The 15,733-nt window shown below is 41.7% G+C and overlaps 1 long non-coding RNA gene across 1 annotated transcript in view; it reads right to left on the bottom strand.

Moving 5' to 3' along the window:
• Positions 1 to 356: 356 nt before the first annotated feature.
• LOC147753728 (uncharacterized) overlaps positions 357 to 15,733 on the bottom strand; it is a 42,780-nt gene continuing 27,403 nt past the window's right edge. Inside the window, exon 2 of the long non-coding RNA XR_015310316.1 lies at positions 357 to 1,430. This is a non-coding gene — a long non-coding RNA (uncharacterized LOC147753728). The remainder of the gene's footprint in view (positions 1,431 to 15,733) is intronic.

The raw sequence follows: 15,733 nt of genomic DNA, 5'->3' as shown, positions 1-15,733 counted from the left end.
CGACCGAAATTAGCCAAAAAGTTGAACAGAAGAGGGCGGAAACTTGTAGTTGACAGATCAACGGAAGGCAATGGAAAAGTTTTGATGAGCTCGTCTACAGTTCGCAGTGCCGTAAACCAACTAGAGGACCCATTTGAGGGAACGAGGACAAACAAGACACACATCTAATATCATTGAAGGTATAAAGATTGAAAACGGATACAAAAAGGCTAGTAGAAACCAGTTCGTCTAATACCAATAGAAGCTCATCGCGTACTTTGTAGACAGAAAAAATATCGAGCCACCAAGGCGCGTTTATTTCTCTAAATTTGAGAACTCTTGAAACAGTTGTTTTTATAAAAAAAAAAAAAACGAAAAATAATTGGTTACTTTATTCAATTTTCAGGTTCGCGTAGCACGTAGGATGCTATCGATGGGAATAAATAATTTATATACAACTTTTGATGATGTGTTTTTGTAAGCTGTTATTGTCAAATCTGCTAGTAGGTGTCTCAGCCATGCCGAACGTTTGGAGATGCCTTATCAGTTACAGTTATCTTATCAGTTACATTGAATTAGTAAGCTTTCTAGCTTTTTACCTTATATTATAAGCGGCTCATTTTGTGTACGCACTTCCAACTTTCTCGCACCTTTCAGTGAGCGTGAAAGATCTTAGATCGTTCGGCATATGAGGTTGGGTGTGGAGAAAACTATATTTGTCACATGTCCTATGTATTTTAGGGTATATATGTAAAACACACCGTATGTACATCATACAGCTTATAGGTAAGTCCGCCAACGAAATGTACATGGCTCAGATTTTAGTGCCGAAAGTAAATAATGTATCACTCTTTAACTAGTAGTTGTAGATCTAATCTATTGGTTTACCCTAAAAACCAGCAGCAAGCTGCCGTCCCTTTTATCGACTTTGCGATATATTTTACATTATCCTGTATAAGTTTTGACAAATATCGAATTTAGATCTAAAATATTCATGAAAAATTCGATAATTATACTTCGGGGACAACGCAAAGTAGTTCCATTGACATTAAATGTAGTAAAGGAGTAAAGTAAATGAGTCCAAAAAAGATTGTACGATCGCTTTTGGTTCACTTCATCAGTCGATCAGAAATGCTGAAATAAAGAAGCATCTTTAAAACGAGTAACTCGTTTGAAGTACGCTGCATTGAAGCAGTGATGTTTGTTGATGAGGCTTGCCCATTAGAACTGCACTTCCAATAACTGCAGACCAGTGTTTCCTCCTGATCTTCAGGCTAACTGAGCATCAGATATTGATCCGTGCTCGTTAGCGTTCTCGTATGTGGCTGCACAATCGATGCTTTCTACCGGTTTGTATGCTGCAACACCTCGTGATACTGGCCGTTTGTAGATAGGCCCAACAGTCGATGTGAGCTTGCAACCTTCTCAAGTAACCGTAGTTGATATAATTTCTGCAAATAAGCAATTTGAAGACTAAGTAAATCGGATCGACCTCACATGTTTGTCCGGGTGACTAGATAAGCCTGAGATACCACAAATGTGATTCAAAAACCCCTATTACGATCCAATATGGAATATATAGCTTTATATCTGCCGATACGATCACTTTTAATCGACATGAACGATGAAGGATGGGACATAGCCCATTATATTTCACAAGTACGAAACGTGTGTTTTTCGGCAAGTGTGAACGTAAACATAGAATTTTATTATATTATGCAGTCAGGTCTAGACGAGTAATTTTTCTATCTCAAGTTATGCAGACGAATGATGACTTACATAAAATGTTACCAATTGGTTATTTGGCCCAGCTCTAATAACTAGGCGTTGACTTGGCAATAACAAAAGACGGTGCTTCTTAGCCAAAGTCAAATAGGAGCCGTTGGCTCATATATTGGAACATTTTTTGCCGCCAAAAAAAATTCGAGCTTTAGATAACACGAAAGAAAGTCATTGTATTTCTTTTATCATTCTCAGAACCCTCTTACGCACAACTTGAACGAAGGGTCCAGTATTAAATAAGTACATGATATCCACAAATAAACATTTGTTTAATGAAATAATACAAATAAGCTGGACGGAAGCCAGCAGTTCTAATTCAATAAGCGTTTACATAGTAGAGGCGTGTCTATTATATCGATTATACTCATTTGAATAAGTTAAACATTGTCATCAGCCCGCAGATTTCGACCCGCCTTTGCTCTATCCGTTAATTCGATTTATTGCTGTTATACCGAGACAAACGTACACTGTAGAATGAGCCAAGAGTTACTGCAATGGCCTGCTCTCACTTAATCCGCTGCCCTTTTGCAGTTATTTCGTCGGCCTTCCTAATACATTCGCCAGGGGGAGCAGCTAACTCTAGATTTGCCGCGCTGTTTGAACGTAATTTAGGGAATTTTTAAATTTGATAATTGGTTATTGTTTCCGGGACGTTCGTCTGCAGTGTCGGTTCTTGGCCGACCCCTGGTGTATCGGGTAGCCTCCCGCCGGTACCTAGTAAGCGCTGTGATCGATAAAATCGGCTAATCTATCCTTAAAACGTCACCAAGGCTTAGGAGTTATTGTTCCACTTTGTTTTTCTATAAACAATGGTGCATATCGAACCGAACTGAGTTTTTTGTTAATAAGTAAAATATGTAATACTATTATAAAAACACTAAAATAAATGTTGACGAAGATTGATATGTCTCGGTAGGCGTTCTGTTTACGACGTCAGGCTTTTTCCCCCAGTAAATGTATAGGTATGCTTTTGATATTTGGTCCTGAAAATGATTTAGGGAAATTCATTTTATTATTAAAAAAAATTCCGTATTAGCTGTTTTTACCTTTTAACAGACATTTACTAAAAAAAAATTAATTAGAGAAAACTCGCTTGTTACACATGCAAATTGGATTTAGAACAATATTAGCGTATTAGGGCGGTTCAGCTGGAACGTCCGCCACTTGCGAGCTTCGCTCCGTACCCGTTCATTTTTTTTTCAGGTAATAGAATTTTCACATTGATGATTTAGCAGCGCGAACGATGCCGGCGATCACTCTGATGTTTGTAAACTATATACGCGACGTTATTATCAAACATTACAAAAAATTAGAGTAAAGTATCTGCCTCCAGTCCACGACTCACTAAATTAACATACGCTCTATGGGGAAAAACCAAACTTCTCCCCCTGGAGGAAAGTATTTGGCTAATCATTTTCATCTATTGCGTAGATCTTTTCAGGACGAAGCCTAGCGCCGCGGACAAAAATCAGCTTAACCAAATGCGAACTGGGAGATCGTTTTACGCACTGCCTTGCGCCTTCTTTACTATTAGAACAATTTTACTCTGCTTTTATATAGGTAAAAAGTAATTAAATCCATAATAGAGGTATAGAGAATCGAATAACGGCTAGTTATAGCTTTCTTAATAGCTTCTTTAAAAAGATGGTGTTAATACGGCTTTTCACGCGATGCACGTTGAGCATACTTGAAGTCGGCCGTCAAAAACCGGGCAGATGTCGCCAGGCCCCGTAGAGCAACACCACTGACGCAATGAGTGTTTAACGGTTTGCCCAGAAGCGGTTACCGACTGGAAGCACCACCCCAATGACCCAAATATCCAAGGATGGCCATCAAACGATACGCCCAGAACCGCTCAGTGAAAGACGCTACGAATCACAATGTTTCTTATGATGGTATTGCCTTTAAGTAATAGTAATAGACCCACAAACACGGCTTAGGGTATATAGAGTTGACCCTTGTTAAAGAGAGGTTCTTTGAAACAAATGAAAATCTACCCATGGTGTTTTTACCGCAAAGCAGAATTACATTGAAAATTGGCGGTGGTGAATAGTTAACGAACGGAAAGAGTGAGAGTGAGTTGAGAGAGCGGCACGATTTCATGTTTGACCCGGCCCATGGTAATTTTGACCGCAATCACCTCAGTAACGTTGCATAAAGATAAGCGGGGCGCTTTCTTTTAAGTCCCAAGGTAGATGACAGGATCCCAGATACCTCAAAACTGACGAAAAATCGATGCACGCATTGTTAATATCTCCAGCTGTTCGATTACTGGCTACTAATATCCATGTTGTTTAGAAATTGTCCGCTGGAGTTTTGAACAAAAGAAATCTATACATCTCGTCGCCGTATCGTGCCACTCGCTTATGCTTTAGAACAATATTGACGGGTAAAATGATAGTAGTCTTGGCAGCTCTTGGGTACTCGTTCTTATCGCTATCTAACAAGAACTAAACCCAGTTGGTTTCAGCTGATAGGACTGCATCATAAAATGTCTCCACTGATAATAGTGCTTGATGCACGCATTTTCAATGTCGACACCGGCGCCGTGTCCGGCGATGGGTAGCAGCTGGCGAAAATTGCCGCAATATACACTAAAATTTCGTCGAATAGTTCGTCAGTCGATGAGTCTGTCACGGAGGGATTGGTCAACAGCCTCGAAGACTTCGCGCTCAATCATGGGGCATTCATCTTACGATAAACGAGATTAGACGAAGCTTGCTTTCGAGTTCTTAACAATACTGCGTAACGTATTTTCGGCAAATCGGATGTGGATTTTGAAGCGGCAGCGCGCAGTGTGGCTACCAGGGTTCAAGGCTGCAGCGATGCCTAAAGAAGCCCTCGTGAACGTTATTTACCAGTCAGCGCACACTTTTTGATGAGTGAATTACCAAGGAAGGTATTAGCCCTGTCTTCAGAAAAGTCGGGAAAAAGCATTGTTGCCTACACTTGGCTCTAGGCAAACACAGGCACCATCGTCGACTACTCTCTGCACGTCATTTATGAGTTGCTTGTGCGCGCGTATGATTTCCTGCTGCTCAGCATGGTCATGCCAGGATTTTTCGCTAATCACAGCGTCCATATTAACCTCTGGGTGTTGTTCTGTGTACGGAAGGTTGAAGTCGTGAGGGTCTTGTTCGAATCCGGCAGCTGGCCTTGAAGATATCTCAGCGTTTGACTGTGAACGTTTGAGCGCTAGTGATACAGAGCGTCATTTTGCTAGTCGTGCATTATTTTGGAAACTTTCAGCCATTGCATTCTTGTGCCTGGTTCACAGTTAAAGCGGGTCGGTTACATTGCCCGTTATCCGGGCTGTCACATATAGATCACCAGTTCGAGCGTCCAGAAAATAAATTTGAAGAAACTGACAAGGCTCAATATGTTTATGATTTACGGCCTTTTGATGAACAATTCATTTATGGTCCTGCTTATGATACAGAGCTTTTTGTATAATTAAACGAGAACTGTCCTTATTGATTAGATTGACAAGACAATGCCACTATCCAATTACACCAAGCGGCGTCGTCTGAGAGAACACAGTGCGTTCTCAGTAGGTCGCACGAAGTACCTTGGTTGCAGGCACGTTTGTACGGTATAGCACGCGGGCAGGTTGATGACATTTACCTTTACTTTTCCTTTTATGCCGCAAACATGTATTTTCTTACCTTTGAAAAAGCTTTGCAGTGATTGTAAACTTTGTTTATTAGGTGACACTTACTGACAGGAGGTTGTTTCGGTTGCTGCTTTGTTGGGAGGGCTGCACAGTAGCGACCGAAAGATCGTAATAAAAGTTCTAATCGCTTCGTGACTGAGCAAGGGTTGGCTCTGCGCCTGAATGAGCCAACAGATGATCGTCCGGCTACCTGCAAATCCGTAGTCGCATTATCGCAATAGGGTTATGGTCGGCGAGTATCGTCGGGCGCGCCAGCAGGCTATGTGTCCCATGAGGTATGAGAGTTCGTTCACTCGGTAAGGCTCGAGTCGGACTCGGAGGCAAAGGCACATCGGTCGGGATCGTCCAGATGCCGACTATCGAGCGGCTTTCCCGGGCTTCTGGTCAGAGGAGTGCCGAACAGACCATGGGGGACAGCTCGGATGTTTGCTGTGCGCCTCTCCGTACTCTCTTCGCGATCCGATCTTTTCGGCGGCTTTCGGCCAGTGACGTCTCGGAATTGCGACGCAAACAGGTAGGCTCTTCGAGCAGCGTGACTAACTCGAAGCACTCTGCGACAGTGATCTCTCGTAATCAATTGAAGCGATGCACATACATTAGAAGGCGAAAGTACTCACAGCGTTCAAATACAGCAGAGTCACGCAATTCGGACGCAAGAACACAGTGCTTCAACGTTGGTCCGCGTCCCGGGGGGTGCCATATACAGTAATTGTAGCAGATGAACGTAACGCTGTAAGTAAAAACACGACCTTTTTCTCTATTAGCAAAAGTGTATTATACAATAATATTGGTCGAGATGAAGTTACATATTTTATGATATATCGGCGCGGCCGATGATGATGATAGTCATTGTGGTGTTTCTAAATGATGCTACGAACTTGTTTCCAACTGTAGTAAATGAGAAAGAAATTGTTGCCGTCGGTTCACGACTAATCAAATTAATTAAAATTTTTCCCTTTAGGGACAAAACTTTCTCCAGTCAGCTCTGCCTTCCTGCGTATCTACTGAAGACCTTTAGTTATTACATACAAAGCTCTATTACACACGTGTTCTATGTGTATGTATATTATAACTGTAATCGTGAACGTATACTCCATTACCAAAATCATTTACAATTTTAAGCCAAGCACAATTTGCAAAAGTGGCTTTAATGAGTCTTCATCTGCTTACTGATTTCTTTTGCTATCCATCGATCCTTCCGTCCCCCAAGCCATCGGAATGTTATCGGCATGTGTAATAAATACAAACGGCCGTCAGCGAATGTCGTCTGCGCCAGCAAAACTCTGATTGGCAGAAAATGAAGGATGAAAGAGTGCGCTAGGTAATAGAAACGGCCGATACAGGCCGCATCAGAATTTGCTATAAAGCACCCGCAACGTTAACGACAATCAACAATGTTTGCTTTTGTGCTTGCAATTAGAATCAGGTGGCCTTAAACATGTTATCGGTGCAGAAGCGTACATTTCTTTTTCAGTCGTTCTTTTGTACGTTCGATCTATCGTAGTACGGTTTCTACTGCATCTCGACGATTTGCTAGCTACCCTTGAAAACACTGATTTCACACGTCAAAGGAGAGGCAATTCAGGAATCGGGCCATCTATGGCAAAACGAAGCCAAGCCCCTTCAAAGAAGCGGAGTCATTTTTACCCATTTGTGCACAGTCGAGTAGTACTTGCCTTATGCACAGAGTTATGCTCAGTAAGACTACATCATCAATAACCCTTCGTAAGATGACAAGTATAATTTAAACACTTCGCTAAAATTAGAATATTTATATAATAATAAAAATATGATTGCTCCAGTATGTACGCAATGTAGAATCAAAAGCCGGCTATAATTAAGATAGGGGTAGTCTGTTTTAAATCTTGTTTAATAAGTTATACTCATACATGATATCCTCTATGCGATCGCGTACACCGTATATATACAATGTTCAGCAAGATATAGCTGAGAGGCTCCTGTTAAGTCTGTTCTTTTTTGCTATGCGAACGCATATATTGGCACTACAAACGTCCAGTACGTTTGCGAACTTTGTGCCGAATATATCGCTCTTTGAAGCTTTCGTTGAAGGCTCACTGGCGAACCGAGACACGCACAACACAAATACTACAAAAATTGGCAATAAATTTACAAATACATACACTGTCAGTCATTTTACAGGTATCTCTGGATGGTGGATCAATGGCCTTTTATTGTAGCCTGATGACAACATTCCTGTTTTCAACAAGCAGGCCTCTTTCCGATGCTTTTCTCTCGTGTTAAAACAGGCCAAGCTGAGGCTTTTGAAGCATCTTTGAACAAACGGGCAAACAAATTTCTACACATATATACATGTATCTGTCAATTTGTGTCGTTGCTGGCAAGTCATAGTTTGTCACCGCTGTTGCTAATATTACCCTCGTTGCAATCGTCAGCCGTCGTTGGCCGAGTTTAGTTTAGCTGTCTCGCTTCCTTTTTCCTTACCCTGACTGCTGGGTGAATGGGTCTAGGCATAGAGTGGTACGACACGACGTCCGCTCCTCGTCTCGGTTACTTCTTGACACCAAGGCATAGCCCAGAGGGGCGATAATGATTACTATGATAGGACTATACCACCATAATTGCTTAAAAATAAACAGTATCTGTCACGAGTAGCTGTGACGACTTAGGCTGCTGGAAAACATATGACTATCATTTAAGGAAAAAAAACACTGACATACAATACTACTAACGTCCGTGTGACAATATTATCATTTATAAACATCGTGCTGATGGTAAAAATGTTTATATTAAAATGATTCGAAAACCCCATGAATGGTCGTTGGTTTTGGTCGATATGTGATCTGACTTCTTTTTCACAGTAAATAATGATAGGAATGGCGTATAAAGTGCGCCGCAGTGGGTTTATCGGATCGATAGATTTAGTCATTTGTCGAGTAAACATTGGGCTCTAGTTGAGCTCTTAAATATTAACGCAGACTAGAGGAAGATCGTCGACATCATAGGTAGCTAGGGGAGAAGGACTTACTGATAGCGTTCGAATAGGGGGTTTGTTTACAGTTGTTACAATACATAGATGAATACAGGACTGCAGGAAACAGAAGTTGAAAGTTGAGTAGAGAGAAAGTGAGAATAATAATGTTAAATTTGGGAAGTTTCTTTACCTGTTATCTAAGACGTGCCATGATTATGGTTTCTGATCGCACGAAAATGACGTATGTCTGAGCCGTTTTGTCGGAAGCTACATCAGACTTATATAGGTGATGATACCCGTACGAACTCACGGTGAAGATTGTTATGATACTTCTCTTTAACTCATAGGTAAGATAACATCTAAATCAATGAGTGCAATTAAGCGCGACCGATGATAGAATTGGTCATCGTTCACGGATTTTAGATTCCTTACGCATTCCATCACCACAATAACGTTGTCACCAGCATTGCGGGACGTCTCATATAGCTGTTGCCGTTTATTTCAAAACCCGTAATAATCGAATCTACAGGTTCGTCGCAAAAAAAAAACAAGCGCAGTATGTGTTCGAAAGAAAAAAAGATATGTATCTTTGTATAACTACACACACACACACACACATATCCAAAATATACATAGTGAAATGAGTCAAATCAGCGGTTATCGAGCCCATAGCTCGTTATGATATGGATACCGTCATTACTACGATCACCATGAAAATTTTGCGATCCATTGTAAAGACGTCAGGATCCCGACAATCATCGACGTCCAAAGGGAACGCTTGTCGGACGTCAATGCAAAGTGTTACGATCAGAAACCATAAGCATTTTACTGACACGCTAAACACTTGCATCATGCCTTATGCTCATTGTAATAGTATCGCTATCGTTTGAACTTAATGTTTCAAAGTTGGCACCTAAAACTACGTTAATATTACTTCGGAAGAGACTGATCACGACCGCCCCTGGTACTATCACATATATACATACATTTACGCACTCAGGTGTTATTACCACTACGTTTTTTTTTTTTCTTTTTTTTTTTTTGCTTTCTTTCTTTCTTTATTTCACTAGAAATGCTGCACGCCAGTGGAGCCCTGTTTCTGTTATTTGGCACTCAATAATAAGAAGACCACTTCTGGATCACTACAATCATCCCGCATTCGTGTTCTGACAGAACGCCCTGCCCATAGCAACTACTGGAAGATAGAGGTACGAACAACAGTTCATTCGATAAAGGCTTCGTTTCTTAAGTCGGATGTTGAAATAGGCTTACGTGTTTCGATCCGTAATAAAGCCTGAGAAGATCCTTTTCATCGATTTGCCTTAAATTCAACGAGTTATGATATTTGCTTTCTGTACTAGCGTTTCTCGAGTGATCGTTAAGATACAGCGGGCAGTTGGACTTAGGCCTTCTAGCATAGTCCTATGTAAAAAAGACTCAGGACTGTCGTATACAACCTTAGGTAGGTTGCAAGGCCATGACATCACCAACCTTTGTATACATATTTCAGCTTCTCTTACCTGTTTGTGAAACTTTTTTCTTTTTCTTTGAGATATATATATATATATATATAGCTGCCTCCATTGCATCTGCTTGTGACCGCTTTGATTCGGACTGGGCTTCTCTATCCGAGGTGAACTCGTTAGCTAGGTGAGTTAGCTGGAGGTTCTTCACGGCATGGTCATTTTTGTCGATGGTTACACGCCGACTGCTGTGTCTGCTACGGGTTTCGCCATTGGGTTCACTTTTTGCTTATTCGTCTAACTGGAACTAGCTGCGCCATCTATTGATCTGTTTTGGCTGCCCTTGTGCAATCAGTTGACGCGCCCCAAAGGACGCGGCCAGCTGGTCCTTAGACGCTGCTGCCTCATCGTTAGATGGGCCGTTAGTTGTTTAGTTAGGTCAGGCTGGCTGGCTGGCTGGCTGGCTGAATTACTGTTAGCCAATAGAGAAACTAGAGGTACCGAGACGCAGTTCGTTTAAGTGAACTGGGTTGACGATGCGCTTGCCCGACGATCGCTGTGCGGAAACCCTGCCATGGGGTGCGATGACGGGGAAAGCGAAAAGGGGAAGGGGACCGATCCGCTGCGTCTAAACCGATCTGGCGATATGAGGGATGCACTTGAGTAACAGAAGAAGTCACAGAAGCAGCAGCAGCAGCAGCAGAAATTAACGTAGGCCGTGATCTAGCAGCCGTCAATTGGCCAAAGTCGCAAGTCAAGAACAGACACGAAATAGACGCGATTTGTTCTAGGAAAGTTTCTCCGCTACTGCCTATACGAAGTGTTGTTTTAACAGCTCGAATCGACGCAAACTGAGACAACCTTTAAGAACAACGGCACGTGATAGAGCAGCCGCAAAACCGTTTTGTAAAAGTTCAAATACGGTACACGAAGTCGAAGTTACTTGATGTCACTTACGATGTCAGGCCTTACGTGCATTATTTGAATATATATAAAAAAAAATGTATGAAAATATATATAAATGGGAATGCATTTGCTTTTATGTACGTAGAGAACCAGATCGCTTTCGTGAACTAAACTCCAGTGGTAGAGCAATACAATTGTAAAGCTAACTCGGTTACTAAATGCTAATGTCGTTGCAAAAAGAACAGAGCTGTATAAATGCTAATGACAATTTTTCAAATATCGGTCGTTTTATTGGTGAAACACAGAACGTCTGCTTAGCAGAAGAAAAAAGCTTCAGATGACCTCAAAGTTAGTGAGTTTAGAGTAGAGTTCAATGCAGTTCCGTGCGCTGTTTTAATTTTTTTTCACTATGATTGAGGTGTAGTTATTTTATGGCGAGTGCAACAGTCGGCTTTCCATTAGCTGCGTCAAAATAGTAAACGTTCTATGTTTTAGACCCGATGTTTTCTCATGGTCCTCAAAAAACATTTCTTCGTCTTCATGGTGAGGCAACAACATACCGTTAAGAAATATATAACGTAATGGCGCTGCAATGCAGCTTTTATACTCATGCGCCTACAGATCGCAGCAGTAAAAGTGTTGGCAGTAGGTACAGTCTAGTGGCCCAGATGGGCCTATTGGTCAATGCCTGGAGAATGGTAAATAAATCGAACCAAGTTACGAAAATGTTTTTAAATAATCCCTGTTTTCTTGAGGCTTAATGCTCGTTGCAATATTGAAAACTACAGAGGTTTCCTCAAAAGGAAACACTGAAGAATTCTTATTGCAGAAATCTTATTCCTTAATGTGTGTCTAGAGCTGGGTGTATCTCAATAGTCCTTTATGTCTACTAGCAACACCGCTTTTTTTTTTTGTCTATGACGATAAATATTTGTTCTATTCTTCTTTAGGTCAGGTCGTTCTCCTTTTTATTTCTGTATTTTTCGCGTCAAACGATGCTGTGGTCCATGCTTTTGTTATATTTCTTCCCTAGATAAATTTGTTATACTACTTTGTGTGGGAAGCTAAAGCAAGTCGAGCTGCGGGCTTCTCTTGCCGAAACCTTTTTACATTCAGTTGTGCCTACCAACTTACCGATTGATTCAGCTGATACCTACTGCAGGACGACATCGGCTGATTGATATTTCTAGACAAGTGCCAGAAGACGATCACAATTAAACGACAGGAGGGCGTAACAAACCGAGAGCCAACTCGTCCGTTGACTTAGGCGGTAATGTTTTCATTTCGTAAATAGTAACTCGCATATAATGGCGATAATTACTTTCAGATGAAATGATCAGGTCGTAAGGAATGAGGAAAGGCCGTTAAACCACAAGTTTCGATACTTGACCCCAGCAAAGTTTTACATGTAAAACTACGCACGATCGTTAACAGGCGATTGTGTTCAGCTTGTTACACCAAACTATTCTTTTTTCATACGTGCTCAATGCTATCGCAGGAACATCGAAGAGGATAAACATAGTTCCTCTCTTCAATATGCCGCCGAACATTCGTTCTGTGTAGTTAAACAGAAGCTGGCTGGTGAGGAATGGAAATAGCAAAATTAGCAGACAGGGGCATATCTCATGGAAGAAAGTGTTCAGCTTATCAAAATATACTTTAACCTAACAAATTACGTTCTTCAGACCCATCTTCGACATACATATATAGCCGAGCAACAGTTCGGATATTGCTAAAGTTCCCTCGATAAGAAACTAGAAAAGGCTTAACTATAATTATTACTTAATTCTAATAACAATATCAGAGTCATAGCAAAAAATGGCCACACCTATTTATACTGCGCTCTACTAATCACGTGATCATCTTAGCACACACTCAATGGAAAGCCCGTGTAAAGCAATTCGTAGGCGACAATATGATGGATATACAAACGTTGGCGAACTATACGATGGCTATATAGCTCGTCTTTGAGATGGACATCCCTCAAGCTTTGCAAACAAACGAACTCAGCATGGTACGCCACGTAAAATGTTCCCTTTTCGTTGTAACGGCCCGTTAAATACACACGCAGTCAATCACCCGGATACGTGTACACGTCATCTAGGAAATTCGCCACCCAGGCCTCTCTAATACTCAGCGAGTTAAGCGGTCTATTTTTTGTGTAATCTCTATTGCTCCACCAACTATTCTTTCTCCATCTCGCGCACATAAAGCGTAAGACAGACAAGAACTGCGCTCACGTCGCTGTCGATTTGTTCCCTCCCTTTTGAGTCCGCTTTTCCGGTTTCTGCCGCTCGTTTGGCTTTGTTGTCTGCCTTAACTCTCGCGAAATCTTGCCCGAGGGTATCCTATCATTATTGTAAGTATTATCAGAGAGAACTGTGTAACTTTCTAATCGCGTAGGCCGTACATATTGCGCTCACATCCGACTTGACAGATATTCTCTGGCGTTTAGCTTCGATATTAGCTGTCGTCCATGGGCAACGACGAGGATTTGCCTCTTTAGCGCGCGTTGGCCGTTTGCGGTAGAGACCAACCGTTACCACGGGCGAAACTCGACGTTGACACATTCACGTTGGACCTGAAGCGAATAGAGCACAGGGCGGACGTCGCGATTTCACTGCACAGCCTTTCATCTGTTCAGCTTCTACAACAGGGCGTCTTTGTAGACGAGCTTCGGCCGCCCTAAATAGCTACATACGCAACGCCAAGTACACATGTGGTCACGTGTTGTATCTCTCGCATATAGAAGAACGGAATATAGCAACTACAGGCATACTCTTAGCTAGAATAGATTAATAGATCGTAATAATTGTTGTGAAAGACAGTAGTTCACTACTGCCTTTCTTATCTCTGCTTTTAATACGAAGCCGTTTTTTCTAATGAGAATGGTTGCCACTAGCTATCCATCAGACGTAGGTCTCCTCCAGATTCAGTTTATATATGTCACTTGTACGATATTTTGGTTAGTACTGCTCTCGCAATCTTCCAATGAAACAAAACTACTCCGAAAGTTTCGACTCGTATCGATAGAGCGCTGGCTTTCATCACGAAACGAACCGTGTCTACGCTCGGATTCGAACCCACACCACCACGTGTTTTGCTTAATTTTTGCATGCAAACACGTTACCCACTACACCATCTTCGGAGACGTCTCTTTCCCACAGACCGTAGCCTTCGACAGTCAATGGAAACTTAAATAGCTTAGTTTCGCGCAATCGCGTAGCTACTTTATTATCTGATCCGTTCAACTAGGATGACAGGATGTTATCAAGCAGAAAGTAAATAGTTACCTGAGGGATGGAGGTGATAATTAAGCAAGGGAAGGGTTTTTTCCTACGGCGAGTTGACATCGGAACGGTGGACTTCTTTGACGGAATATTCAGCGCAATTCTAACTGCGATCAACTTTAGCTCGCTATCTTCCGCCAGAAACAAAGCGAATCAAAGGAAAAAAAAGTACATATTTTCTTTTAGATATAATAAATCTAATAGTATATACGTATCGTTGGCGGGACCTTGAGCGGCTGCTCGCGACGCCTTTCAGCCAGAGGTTGGTTGGCTATTCAAGCTCCAGCGTCAACATGACCCGTCAAAAAAAAGTTTCGTTATCAGAAGGGATATTCTAATTACAAACGTAACGTTTTAGGCATTTACCGTTAGTAGGAAAAGGCTAAACACGTACATGATCATTGAGTATTGTGAATGCCAATAAAATGTACATGACGAAGCAGCTGGAACATTTAAGGAGCATCCGATTAGTGAACTGCTGGAACTCCGTAACTGGAATTCATTTGGAGGGTATCTCTTCGCGTTGAAACGTAGCTACAGCTTCTTATACAACGCAACCGATTCCTCGATAGTTGTAGCTATGGCAGACAATCCGTTTGTGGAATATCTTCCAGCCAGTCATCGTCGTTATGTGTTCGGGTAGCCACAGCGGACTGAGTCGAACGCATAAGGCTCAACAGTATATTTTTAGACATTCTGTATCGAAGTGGGCATTTGGAAATTTGCCCTCGAGAGATTCTCGCCATTAAATAACAAGACGCGATTTGATCTAGATCGATCGTGTGTATAAAGGATGATTCCGTTATAAACGCCGAACATTTGTTATAGTAACACGAAATGTTATAGGTACGTACGTCGACGTGTATGTACGCATAAAATTATTATTATCAAATTAGAATTTAGATGAATACGTAAAATTTCTCAATTAAAAAATTTGACCCGTTAATGGTTTTTTAAACCCTTGCATTTCGACCTGTACACAAATAGTTGAACACTAGGTTGTACCAAATGTATGTTTTCTCATAGTGAAGATTGACCCAGCGCAAACGAGGCCAAAATCTTTTGAAACAATAAGAGTCCAGCGTTCGTGGGCTCATCGGCGCACATCTACTCTTGGGAAAAGCAAGCACGTCTAGCAAGGGATCCTTGTTCTTGCGGTTCTCGACCCTACTCTGTTTATACTTCTGCATTACGACAGCATCGTCGCCGTCGCTGCCGCACTAAGCAAACGAACACCGAATCTATACGTAAATTTACTATTAGAATTAAATAAATTGTTTATCGTAGAATTGAAACAAACGTCCGCTTTACAAGGAATAACAGACACGATCTATTTGCAGCTAAATAGATTCGAAGCCTTTTCAGCGCCGTCACTGTAGATCGATCTGTGATCTTTCCCGATCACGGACCCGCGCTGCTAAACAGGCAAAGTGTTGCCGAGCGACGACAAGCTATTAATCATGTGACCATTATTATATAAGAAACACACTTAGATACGACGCAACTTCGTAGTTATAGACATGATGCATATTTTACGGATGTATCTCAGAAGGGTAAGATTTTTTCCATATCTTCCCCAGCGGTCGGCGATGCTACTTACCGCTCGCATCCATCTCGACATCCTATACGTCTACTACGGGTCGATGTATGTGTGTTTGTCCATCTCCCTGAATTTGTCGGACCACCT

This window comes from Varroa jacobsoni, unplaced genomic scaffold (genome assembly GCF_002532875.2).
Source record: "Varroa jacobsoni isolate VJ856 unplaced genomic scaffold, vjacob_1.0 scaffold_269, whole genome shotgun sequence".
Lineage (NCBI taxonomy): Eukaryota > Metazoa > Arthropoda > Arachnida > Mesostigmata > Varroidae > Varroa > Varroa jacobsoni.
This window is presented reverse-complemented; position numbering and strand designations above follow the sequence as displayed.